The sequence below is a fragment of the Xylocopa sonorina genome, chromosome 12 (genome assembly GCF_050948175.1).
Source record: "Xylocopa sonorina isolate GNS202 chromosome 12, iyXylSono1_principal, whole genome shotgun sequence".
NCBI lineage: Eukaryota > Metazoa > Arthropoda > Insecta > Hymenoptera > Apidae > Xylocopa > Xylocopa sonorina.
The window spans coordinates 812,272-826,591 of record NC_135204.1 but is presented as its reverse complement, the minus strand read 5'-3'; positions in this window follow the sequence as shown (position 1 = coordinate 826,591).

Sequence of the window (14,320 nt, the reverse complement as noted above, 5' to 3'; positions counted from 1 at the left end):
CATTTCTATGTTTCATGATAATATATAATATTCACTGCGCAGTGTCATGTATACCTCGCATACACTTCAAATGAATGTAAATGCGACACTTCCTTGCTAGGAAATAGCGTTTGCAGATGACTACGTATCGAAGAATTAGTGTTCTAATGCTTCTTAAATCGCGTTATCGCATCTCATTTCTATGTTTCATGATAAGATATAATATTCATTGTGCAGTGTTATGTATACCTCGTATTCACTTCAAAAGAATGTAAATGCGACATTTCCTTGCTAGGAAGTAGCGTTTGCAGATGTCTACGTATCGAAGCAATAGAGTTCTAATGCTTCTTAAATCGTCATATCGTATCTCATTTCTATGTTTCATGATAAGATATAATATTCATTGCAAAGTGTTATTTATACCTCGTATTCAATTCAAAAGAATGTAAACGCGACACTTCCTTGCCAGGAAATAGCGTTTGCAGATATCTACGTATCGAAGCCATAGTGTTCTAATGCTTCTTAAATCGCGTTATCGCATCTCATTTCTATGTTTCATGATAAGATATAATATTCATTGTGCAGTGTTATGTATACCTCGTATTCACTTCAAAAGAATGTAAATGCGACACTTCTATGCTAGGAAATTGCGTTTGCAGATGTCTACGTAGCGTAGCAATAGAGTGCTAATGCTACTTAAAACGCGACATCGCATCTCATTTCTATGTTTCATGATAAGGTGTAATATTCATTGTTTAGTGTTATGTATACCTCGTATTCACTTCAAAAGAATGTAAATGCGACACTTCCTTGCTAGGAAATAGAGTTTGCAGATGTGTAGGTATCGTAGCAAAAGTGTTCTAATGCTTCCTAAAAAGCGATATCTCATCTCATTTCTATGTTCCATGATAAGATATAATATTCATCGTGCAGTGTTATGTTTACCTCGTAATCACTTCAGAAGAATGTAAATACGACACTTCCTTGCTACGAAATAGCGTTTCCAGATGTCTACGTATCGAAACACTGGGGTTCTAATGCTTCTTAAAACGCGACATCGCATCTCATTTCTATGTTTCATGATAAGATGTAATATTCATTGTGCAGTGTTATGTATACCTCGTATTCACATCAAAGGAATGTAGATGCGACACTTCCTTGCTAGGAAGTAGCGTTTGCAGATGTCTACGTTTCGAAGCAATAGAGTTCTAATGCTTCTTATATCGCCATATCGCATCTCATTTCTATGTTTCATGATAAGATATAATATTCATTTTGCAGTGTTATGTATACCTCGTATTCACTTCAAAAGAATGTAAATGCGACATTTCCTTGCTAGGAAGTAGCGTTTGCAGATATCTACGTATCGAAGCAATAGAGTTCTAATGCTTCTTAAGTCGTCATATCGTATCTCATTTCTATGTTTCATGATAAGATATAATATTCATTGCAAAGTGTTATGTATACCTCGTATTCAATTCAAAAGAATGTAAACGCGACACTTCCTTGCCAGAAAATAGCGTTTGCAGATATCTACGTATCGAAGCAATAGTGTTCTAATGCTTCTTAAATCGCGATATCGCATCTCATTTCTATGTTTCATGATAAGATGTAAAATTCTTTGCGAAGTGTCATGTATACCTCGTACTCATTTCATAAGTATGTAAATGCGATACTTCCTTGCTAGGAAGTAGCGTTTGCAGATGACTACGTATCGAAGCAATAGAGTTGTAATGCTTCTTAAATCGCGTTATCGCATCTCATTTCTATGTTTCATGATAAGATATAATATTCATTGTGCAGTGTTATGTATACCTCGTATTCACTTCAAAAGAATGTAAATGCGACACTTCCTTGCTAGGAAGTAGCGTTTGCAGTTGTCAGCGTATCGAAGCAATAGGGATCTAATGCTTCTTATATCGCCATATCGCTTCTCATTTCTATGTTTCATGATAAGATATAATATTCACTGTGCAGTGTTATGAATACCTCGTATTCACTTCAAATGAATGTGAATGCGACAGCTCCTTGCTAGGAAATAGTGTTACCAGATATCTACGTATCGAAGCAATAGAGTCCTAATGCTTCTTATACCGTCATATCGCATCTCATTTCTATGTTTCATGATAATGTATAATATCCATTGCGATGTGTCATGTATACCTCGCATACACTTAAAATGAATGTAAATGCAACACTTCCTTGCTAGGAAGTAGCGTTTGCAGTTGTCAACGTATCGAAGCAATAGGGATCTATTGCTTCTTATATCGCCATATAGCTTCTCATTCCTATGTTTAATGATAATATAGAATATTCACTGCGAAGTGTCATGTATACCTCGTATTCAATTCAAAAGAATGTAAACGCGACACTTCTTTGCCAGGAAATAGCGTTTGCACATATCTACGTAACGAAGCAATAGAGTTCCAAAGCATCTTAAATCGCGGTATCGCATCTCATTTCTATGTTTCATGATAAGATATAATATTCATTGTGCAGTGTTATGAATACCTCGTATTCACTTCAAATGAATGTGAATGCGACAGTTCCTTGCTAGGAAATAGTGTTTCCAGATATCTACGTAACCAAGCAATAGAGTTCTAATGCTTCTTATATCGTCATATCGCACCTCATTTCTATGTTTCATGATAATATATAATATTCACTGCGATGTGTCATGTATACCTCGCATACACTTAAAATGAATGTAAATGCGACACTTCCTTGCTAGGAAGTAGCGTTTGCAGTTGTCAACGTATCGAAGCAATAGGGACCTAATGCTTCTTATATCGCCATATCGCTTCTCATTTCTATGTTTCATGATAAGATATAATATTCATTGTGCAGTGTTATGTATACCTCGTATTCACTTCAAAAGAATGTAAATGCGACACTTCCTTGCTAGGAAGTAGCGTTTGCAGATGTCTACGTATCGAAGCAATAGAGTTCTAATGCTTCTTAAATCGTCATATCGCATCTCACTTCTATGTTTCATGATAAGATATAATATTCATTGCGAAGTGTCATGTATACCTCGTATTCCTTTCAAAAGATTGTAAATGCGACACTTCCTTGCTAGGAAGTAGCGTTTGCAGATGTCTACGTATCGAAGCAAAGAGTTCAAATGCTTCTTAAATCGCGATATCGCATCTCATTTCTATGTCACACGATAAGATATAATATTCATTGTGCAGTGTTATGTATTCCTCGTATTCATTTCAAAAGAATGTAAATGCGACACTTCCTTGCTAGGAAATAGCGTCTGCAGATGTCTACGTATCGAAGCAATAGAGTTCAATTTCTTCTTAAATCGCGATATCGCACCTCATTTCTATGTTTCATGATAAGATATAATATTCATTGCGAAGTGTCATGTATACCTCGTATTCACTTCAAATGAATGAAAATGCGACACTTCCTTGCTAAGAAATAGCGTTTGCAGTTGTCTACGTATCGTCGCAATAGAGTTCTAATGCTTCTTAAAACGAGACATCGCATCTCATTTCTATGTTTCATGATAAGATACAATATTCATCGTTCAGTGTTATGTATACCTCGTATTCACTTCAAAAGAATGTAAATGCGACATTTCCTTGCTAGGAAGTAGCGTTTGCAGATGTCTACGTATCGAAGCAATAGAGTTCTAATGCTTCTTAAATCGTCATATCGTATCTCATTTCTATGTTTCATGATAAGATATAATATTCATTGTGCAGTGTAATGAATACCTCGTATTCACTTCAAAAGAATGTAAATGCGACACTTCCTTGCTAGGAAATAGCGTTTGCAGATGTCTACGTATCGAAGCAATAGTTTTCTCATGCTTCTTAAATCGTCATATCGCATCTCATATCTACGTTTCATGATAAGATGTAATATTCTTTGCGATCCGTCATGTATATCTCGTATTCCTTTCAAAAGAATGTAAATGCCACACTTCCTTGCTGGGAAGTAGCGTTTGCAGTTGTCAACGTATCGAAGCAATAGGGATCTAATGCTTCTTATATCGCCATATCGCTTCTCATTTTTATGTTTCATGATAAGATATAATATTCATTGTGCAGTGTTATGAATACCTCGTATTCACTTCAAATGAATGTGAATGCGACAGCTCCTTGCTAGAAAATAGTGTTACCAGATATCTACGTATCGAAGCAATAGAGTCCTAATGCTTCTTATATCGTCATATCGCATCTCATTTCTATGTTTCATGATAATATATAATATTCATTGCGATGTGTCATGTATACCTCGCATACACATAAAATGAATGTAAATGCAACACTTCCTTGCTAGGAAGTAGCGTTTGCAGTTGTCAACGTATCGAAGCAATAGGGATCTATTGCTTCTTATATCGCCATATAGCTTCTCATTTCTATGTTTAATGATAATATATAATATTCACTGCGAAGTGTCATGTATACCTCGCATACACTTAAAATGAATGTAAATGCGACATTTCCTTGCTAGGAAGTAGCGTTTGCAGATGTCTACGTATCGAAGCAATGGAGTTCTAATGCTTCTTAAAACGCGATATCGCATCACACTTCTATGTTTCATGATAGGATATAATATCCATTGCGAAGTGATATGTATACCTCGTATTCACTTCAAAAGAATGTAAATGTGACACTTCCTTGCTAGGAAGTAAGGTTTGCAGATGTCTACGTATCGTAGCAATAGAGCTCTAGTGCTTCTTAAATCGCGATATCGCATCTCACTTCTATGTTTCGAGATAAGATATAATATTCATTGCGAAGTGTCATGTATACCGCGTATTCACTTCAAACGAATGTAAATGCGACAATTCCTTGCTAGGAAGTAGCGTTTGCAGATTTCTACGTATCGAAGCAATAGAGTTCCAATGCTTCTTAAACCGCGATATCGCATCCCATTTCTATGTTTCATGATAAGATATAATATACATTGCGATGTGTATACATCGTATTCACTTCAAATGAATGTAGATGCGACACTTTCTTGCTAGGAAGTAGCGTTTGCAGATGTCTACGTATCGAAGCAAGAGAGTTCTAATGCTTCATAAATTGCGATATCGCATCTTATTTCTATGTTTCATGATAAGATATAATATTCATTGTGCAGTGTTATGTATACCTCGTGTTCGTTTCAAAAGAATGTAAATGCGACACTTCCTTGCTAGGAAATAGCGTTTGCAGATGTCTACATATCGAAGCAGTAGAGTTCTAATGCTTCTTAAATCGCGATATCGCATCTCATTTCTATGTTTCATGATAAGATGTAAAATTCTTTGCGAAGTGTCATGTATACCTCGTACTCATTTCATAAGTATGTAAATGCGATACTTCCTTGCTAGGAAGTAGCGTTTGCAGATGACTACGTATCGAAGCAATAGAGTTGTAATGCTTCTTAAATCGCGATATCGCATCTCATTTCTATTTTTCATGATAAGATATAATATTAATTGTGCAGTGTTATGTATACCTCGTATTCACTTCAAAAGAATGTAAATGCGACACTTCCTTGCTAGGGAGTAGCGTTTGCAGATGTCCCCGTATCGTAGCATAGAGTTGTTATGCTTCTTAAAATGAGATATTGCATCTCATTCCTATGTTTCATGATAGGATATAATATTCATTGCGATGTGTCATGTGTACCTCGTATTTACTTCAAAAGAATGCAAATGCGACACTTCCTTTCTAGGAAGTAGCGTTTGCAGATGTCTACGTATCGAAGCAAGAGAGTTCTAATGCTTCATAAATCGCGATATCGCATCTTATTTCTATGTTTCATGATAGGATATAATATTCATTGTGCAGTGTTATGTATACCTCATATTCGTTTCAAAAGAATGTAAATGCGACACCTCCTTGCTAGGAAACAGCGTTTGCTGATGTCTACGCATCGAAGCAATAGTGTTCTAGTGCTTCTTGAATAGCGGTATCGCATCTCATTTCTATGTTTCATGATAAGATATAATATTCATTGTGCAGTGTTATGTATACCTCGTATTCACTACAAAAGAAGGAAAATGCGACACTTCCTTGCTAGGAAACAGCGTTTGCTGATGTCTACATATCGATGAAATAATGTTCTAATGCTTCTTATAAGGCGATATCCCATCTAATTTCTATGATTCATAATATGATATAATATTCATTACGAAATTTCACTTATACCTGGCATAGACTTCAAATGAATGTAAATGCCACACTTCATTGCTAGGAAGTAGCGTCTGCATATGTCTACGTATCGTAGCAGTAGAGTTCTAATTTTTCATAAAACGCGATATCGCATCTCACTTCTACGTTTCATGATAAGATATAATGTTCATTGCGAAGTGTCATCTATACCTCGTATTCACTTCAAAAGGATGTAAATGCGATACTTCCATGTTAGGAAATAGCGTTTGCAGATGTCTAAGTGTAGTAGCAATAGAGATCTAATGCTGCTTAAATCGTGATATCGCACTTCATATCTATGTTTCATGATAAGATATAATATTCATTGCGAAGTGTCACTTATACCTCGCATACACTTCAAATGAATGTAAATGCGACACTTCCCTGCTAGGAAATATCGTGTGCAGAAGTCTACGTATCGTAGCTATAGAGTTCTAATGCTTCTCAAAACGCGATATCGCATCCCATTTCTATGTTTCATGATAAGATATAATATTCATTGTGGAGTGTTATGTATACCTCATATTCACTTCAAGAGAATGTAAATGCGACACTTCCTTGCTCGGAAATAGCGTTTGCAGATGTCTACGTATCGTAGCAATAGGGTTCTAATGCGTCTTAAAACGAGATGTCGCATTTCATATCTATGTTTCATGATAAGGTATAATATTCATTGCGAAGTGTCACTTATACCTCGCATACACTTCAAATGAAAGTAAATGCGACATTTCCTTGCTAGGAAATATCGTTTGCAGATGTCTACGTATCGAAGCAATAGATTTCTAATGCTTCTTAAACTGGATATCGCATCTCATTTCTATGTTTCATGATAAGATATAATATTCATTGCGAAGTATGATGTATATCTCGTATTCACATCAAAAGATTGTAAATGCGACACTTCCTTGCCAGGAAATAGCATTTGTAGAAGTCTACGTATCGTAGCAATAGGGTTCTAATTCGTCTCAAAACGAGATGTCGCACCACATTTCTATGTTTCATGATAAGATATAATATTCATTGCGAAGTCTCACTTATACCTTCTTATACCTGCTACACTTATACCTGCTAGGAAATATCGTTTGCAGATCTCTACGTATCGAAACAATAGAGTTGTTATGCTTCTTAAAACGAGATGTCGCACTTCATATCTATGTTTCATTATAAGATATAATATTCATTGCGAAGTGTCACTTATACCTAGCATACACTTCAAATGGATGTAAGTGCGACACTTCCCTGCTAGGAAATATCGTTTGCAGAAGTCTACGTATCGTAGCTATAGAGTTCTAATGCTTTTCAAAACGCGATATCGCATCCCATTTCTATGTTTCATGATAAGATATAATATTCATTGTGGAGTGTTATGTATACCTCATATTCACTTCAAAAGAATGTAAATGCGACACTTCCTTGCTCGGAAATAGCGTTTGCAGATGTCTACGTATCGTAGCAATAGGGTTCTAATGCGTCTTAAAACGAGATGTCGCATTTCATATCTATGTTTCATGATAAGGTATAATATTCATTGCGAAGTGTCACTTATACCTCGCATACACTTCAAATGAAAGTAAATGCGACATTTCCTTGCTAGGAAATATCGTTTGCAGATGTCTACGTATCGAAGCAATAGATTTCTAATGCTTCTTAAACTGGATATCGCATCTCATTTCTATGTTTCATGATAAGATATAATATTCATTGCGAAGTGTGATGTATACCTCGTATTCACATCAAAAGAATGTAAATGCGACACTTCCTTGCCAGGAAATAGCGTTTGTAGAAGTCTACGTATCGTAGCAATAGGGTTCTAATGCGTCTCAAAACGAGATGTCGCACCACATTTCTATGTTTCATGATAAGATATAATATTCATTGCGAAGTGTCACTTATACCTCGCATACACGTCAAATGAAAGTAAATGCGACATTTCCTTGCTAGGAAATATCGTTTGCAGATCTCTACATATCGATACAATAGAGTTCTTATGCTTCTTAAAACGAGATGTCGCACTTCATATCTATGTTTCATGATAAGGTATAATATTCATTGCGAAGTGTCACTTATACCTCGCATACACGTCAAATGAAAGTAAATGCGACATTTCCTTGCTAGGAAATATCGTTTGCAGATGTCTACGTATCGAAGCAATAGATTTCTAATGCTTCTTAAACTGGATATCGCATCTCATTTCTATGTTTCATGATAAGATATAATATTCATTGCGAAGTGTGATGTATACCTCGTATTCACATCAAAAGAATGTAAATGCGACACTTCCTTGCCAGGAAATAGCGTTTGTAGAAGTCTACGTATCGTAGCAATAGGGTTCTAATGCGTCTCAAAACGAGATGTCGCACCACATTTCTATGTTTCATGATAAGATATAATATTCATTGCGAAGTCTCACTTATACCTTGCATACACTTCAAATGAATGTAAATGCGACACTTCCTTGCTAGGAAATATCGTTTGCAGATCTCTACGTATCGATACAATAGAGTTCTTATGCTTCTTAAAACGAGATGTCGCACTTCATATCTATGTTTCATGATAAGATATAATATTCATTGCGAAGTGTCACTTATACCACGCATACACTTCAAATGAATGTAAATGCGACACTTCCCTGCTAGGAAATATCGTTTGCAGAAGTCTACGTATCGTAGCTATAGAGTTCTAATGCTTCTAAAAACGCGATATCGCATCCCATTTCTATGTTTCATGATAAGATATAATATTCATTGCGAAGTGTCATGTATACCTCGTATTCACTTCAAATGAATGAAAATGCGACACTTCCTTGCTAAGAAATAGCGTTTGCAGTTGTCTACGTATCGTAGCAATAGAGTTCTAATGCTTCTTAAAACGAGACATCGCGTCTCATTTCCATGTTTCATGATAAGATATAATATTCATTGTGCAGTGTTATGTATACCTCGTATTCACTTCAAAAGAATGTGAATGCGACACTTCCTTGCTAGGAAGTAGCGTTTGCAGATGTCTACGTATCGAAGCAATAGTGTTCTAATGCTTCTTAAATCGTCATATCGCATCTCACTTCTATGTTTCATGATAAGATATAATATTCATTGCGAAGTGTCATGTATACCTCGTATTCCTTTCAAAAGAATGTAAATGCGACACTTCCTTGCTAGGAAGTAGCGTTTGCAGATGTCTACGTATCGAACCAATAGTTTTCTAATGCCTCTTAAACCGCCATATCGCATCTCATTTCTATGTTTCATGATAAGATATAATATTCATTGTGCACTGTTATGTATATCTCGACTATACTTCAAATGAATGTAAATGCGACTCTTCCTTGCCAGGAAATAGCGTTTGCAGGTGTCTACGTATCGTGGCATTAGGGTTCTAATGCTTCTCAAAACGCGATATCGCTTCTCATTTCTATGTTTCATGATAATATAAAATATTCATTGCGATGTGTCACGTATACCTCGCATACACTTAAAATGAATGTAAATGCGACACTTCCCTGCTAGGAAATAGCAATAGCAGATGTCTGCGTATCGAAGCAATAGATTTCTAAAGCAGGCTAATTCGCGATATCGCATCTCATTTCTATGTTTCATGATAATATATAATATTCACTGCGCAGTGTCATGTATACCTCGCATACACTTCAAATGAATGTAAATGCGACACTTCCTTGCTAGGAAATAGCGTTTGCAGATGACTACGTATCGAAGAATTAGTGTTCTAATGCTTCTTAAATCGCGTTATCGCATCTCATTTCTATGTTTCATGATAAGATATAATATTCATTGTGCAGTGTTATGTATACCTCGTATTCACTTCAAAAGAATGTAAATGCGACATTTCCTTGCTAGGAAGTAGCGTTTGCAGATGTCTACGTATCGAAGCAATAGAGTTCTAATGCTTCTTAAATCGTCATATCGTATCTCATTTCTATGTTTCATGATAAGATATAATATTCATTGCAAAGTGTTATTTATACCTCGTATTCAATTCAAAAGAATGTAAACGCGACACTTCCTTGCCAGGAAATAGCGTTTGCAGATATCTACGTATCGAAGCCATAGTGTTCTAATGCTTCTTAAATCGCGTTATCGCATCTCATTTCTATGTTTCATGATAAGATATAATATTCATTGTGCAGTGTTATGTATACCTCGTATTCACTTCAAAAGAATGTAAATGCGACACTTCTATGCTAGGAAATTGCGTTTGCAGATGTCTACGTAGCGTAGCAATAGAGTGCTAATGCTACTTAAAACGCTACATCGCATCTCATTTCTATGTTTCATGATAAGGTGTAATATTCATTGTTTAGTGTTATGTATACCTCGTATTCACTTCAAAAGAATGTAAATGCGACACTTCCTTGCTAGGAAATAGAGTTTGCAGATGTGTAGGTATCGTAGCAAAAGTGTTCTAATGCTTCCTAAAAAGCGATATCTCATCTCATTTCTATGTTCCATGATAAGATATAATATTCATCGTGCAGTGTTATGTATACCTCGTAATCACTTCAGAAGAATGTAAATACGACACTTCCTTGCTACGAAATAGCGTTTCCAGATGTCTACGTATCGAAACACTGGGGTTCTAATGCTTCTTAAAACGCGACATCGCATCTCATTTCTATGTTTCATGATAAGATGTAATATTCATTGTGCAGTGTTATGTATACCTCGTATTCACATCAAAGGAATGTAGATGCGACACTTCCTTGCTAGGAAGTAGCGTTTGCAGATGTCTACGTTTCGAAGCAATAGAGTTCTAATGCTTCTTATATCGCCATATCGCATCTCATTTCTATGTTTCATGATAAGATATAATATTCATTGTGCAGTGTTATGTATACCTCGTATTCACTTCAAAAGAATGTAAATGCGACATTTCCTTGCTAGGAAGTAGCGTTTGCAGATATCTACGTATCGAAGCAATAGAGTTCTAATGCTTCTTAAGTCGTCATATCGTATCTCATTTCTATGTTTCATGATAAGATATAATATTCATTGCAAAGTGTTATGTATACCTCGTATTCAATTCAAAAGAATGTAAACGCGACACTTCCTTGCCAGAAAATAGCGTTTGCAGATATCTACGTATCGAAGCAATAGTGTTCTAATGCTTCTTAAATCGCGATATCGCATCTCATTTCTATGTTTCATGATAAGATGTAAAATTCTTTGCGAAGTGTCATGTATACCTCGTACTCATTTCATAAGTATGTAAATGCGATACTTCCTTGCTAGGAAGTAGCGTTTGCAGATGACTACGTATCGAAGCAATAGAGTTGTAATGCTTCTTAAATCGCGTTATCGCATCTCATTTCTATGTTTCATGATAAGATATAATATTCATTGTGCAGTGTTATGTATACCTCGTATTCACTTCAAAAGAATGTAAATGCGACACTTCCTTGCTAGGAAGTAGCGTTTGCAGTTGTCAACGTATCGAAGCAATAGGGATCTAATGCTTCTTATATCGCCATATCGCTTCTCATTTCTATGTTTCATGATAAGATATAATATTCACTGTGCAGTGTTATGAATACCTCGTATTCACTTCAAATGAATGTGAATGCGACAGCTCCTTGCTAGGAAATAGTGTTACCAGATATCTACGTATCGAAGCAATAGAGTCCTAATGCTTCTTATACCGTCATATCGCATCTCATTTCTATGTTTCATGATAATGTATAATATCCATTGCGATGTGTCATGTATACCTCGCATACACTTAAAATGAATGTAAATGCAACACTTCCTTGCTAGGAAGTAGCGTTTGCAGTTGTCAACGTATCGAAGCAATAGGGATCTATTGCTTCTTATATCGCCATATAGCTTCTCATTCCTATGTTTAATGATAATATAGAATATTCACTGCGAAGTGTCATGTATACCTCGTATTCAATTCAAAAGAATGTAAACGCGACACTTCTTTGCCAGGAAATAGCGTTTGCACATATCTACGTAACGAAGCAATAGAGTTCCAAAGCTTCTTAAATCGCGGTATCGCATCTCATTTCTATGTTTCATGATAAGATATAATATTCATTGTGCAGTGTTATGAATACCTCGTATTCACTTCAAATGAATGTGAATGCGACAGTTCCTTGCTAGGAAATAGTGTTTCCAGATATCTACGTAACCAAGCAATAGAGTTCTAATGCTTCTTATATCGTCATATCGCACCTCATTTCTATGTTTCATGATAATATATAATATTCACTGCGATGTGTCATGTATACCTCGCATACACTTAAAATGAATGTAAATGCGACACTTCCTTGCTAGGAAGTAGCGTTTGCAGTTGTCAACGTATCGAAGCAATAGGGATCTAATGCTTCTTATATCGCCATATCGCTTCTCATTTCTATGTTTCATGATAAGATATAATATTCATTGTGCAGTGTTATGTATACCTCGTATTCACTTCAAAAGAATGTAAATGCGACACTTCCTTGCTAGGAAGTAGCGTTTGCAGATGTCTACGTATCGAAGCAATAGAGTTCTAATGCTTCTTAAATCGTCATATCGCATCTCACTTCTATGTTTCATGATAAGATATAATATTCATTGCGAAGTGTCATGTATACCTCGTATTCCTTTCCAAAGATTGTAAATGCGACACTTCCTTGCTAGGAAGTAGCGTTTGCAGATGTCTACGTATCGAAGCAAAGAGTTCAAATGCTTCTTAAATCGCGATATCGCATCTCATTTCTATGTCACACGATAAGATATAATATTCATTGTGCAGTGTTATGTATTCCTCGTATTCATTTCAAAAGAATGTAAATGCGACACTTCCTTGCTAGGAAATAGCGTCTGCAGATGTCTACGTATCGAAGCAATAGAGTTCAATTTCTTCTTAAATCGCGATATCGCACCTCATTTCTATGTTTCATGATAAGATATAATATTCATTGCGAAGTGTCATGTATACCTCGTATTCACTTCAAATGAATGAAAATGCGACACTTCCTTGCTAAGAAATAGCGTTTGCAGTTGTCTACGTATCGTCGCAATAGAGTTCTAATGCTTCTTAAAACGAGACATCGCATCTCATTTCTATGTTTCATGATAAGATACAATATTCATCGTTCAGTGTTATGTATACCTCGTATTCACTTCAAAAGAATGTAAATGCGACATTTCCTTGCTAGGAAGTAGCGTTTGCAGATGTCTACGTATCGAAGCAATAGAGTTCTAATGCTTCTTAAATCGTCATATCGTATCTCATTTCTATGTTTCATGATAAGATATAATATTCATTGTGCAGTGTTATGAATACCTCGTATTCACTTCAAAAGAATGTAAATGCGACACTTCCTTGCTAGGAAATAGCGTTTGCAGATGTCTACGTATCGAAGCAATAGTTTTCTCATGCTTCTTAAATCGTCATATCGCATCTCATATTTACGTTTCATGATAAGATGTAATATTCTTTGCGATCCGTCATGTATATCTCGTATTCCTTTCAAAAGAATGTAAATGCCACACTTCCTTGCTGGGAAGTAGCGTTTGCAGTTGTCAACGTATCGAAGCAATAGGGATCTAATGCTTCTTATATCGCCATATCGCTTCTCATTTTTATGTTTCATGATAAGATATAACATTCATTGTGCAGTGTTATGAATACCTCGTATTCACTTCAAATGAATGTGAATGCGACAGCTCCTTGCTAGAAAATAGTGTTACCAGATATCTACGTATCGAAGCAATAGAGTCCTAATGCTTCTTATATCGTCATATCGCATCTCATTTCTATGTTTCATGATAATATATAATATTCATTGCGATGTGTCATGTATACCTCGCATACACATAAAATGAATGTAAATGCAACACTTCCTTGCTAGGAAGTAGCGTTTGCAGGTGTCTACGTATCGTGGCATTAGAGTTCTAATGCTTCTCAAAACGCGATATCGCTTCTCATTTCTATGTTTCATGATAATATAAAATATTCATTGCGATGTGTCATGTATACCTCGCATACACTTAAAATGAATGTAAATGCGACATTTCCTTGCTAGGAAGTAGCGTTTGCAGATGTCTACGTATCGAAGCAATGGAGTTCTAATGCTTCTTAAATCGTCATATCGCATCTCATTTCTATGTTTCATGATAAGATATAATATTCATTGCAAAGTGTTATTTATACCTCGTATTCACTTCAAAAGAATG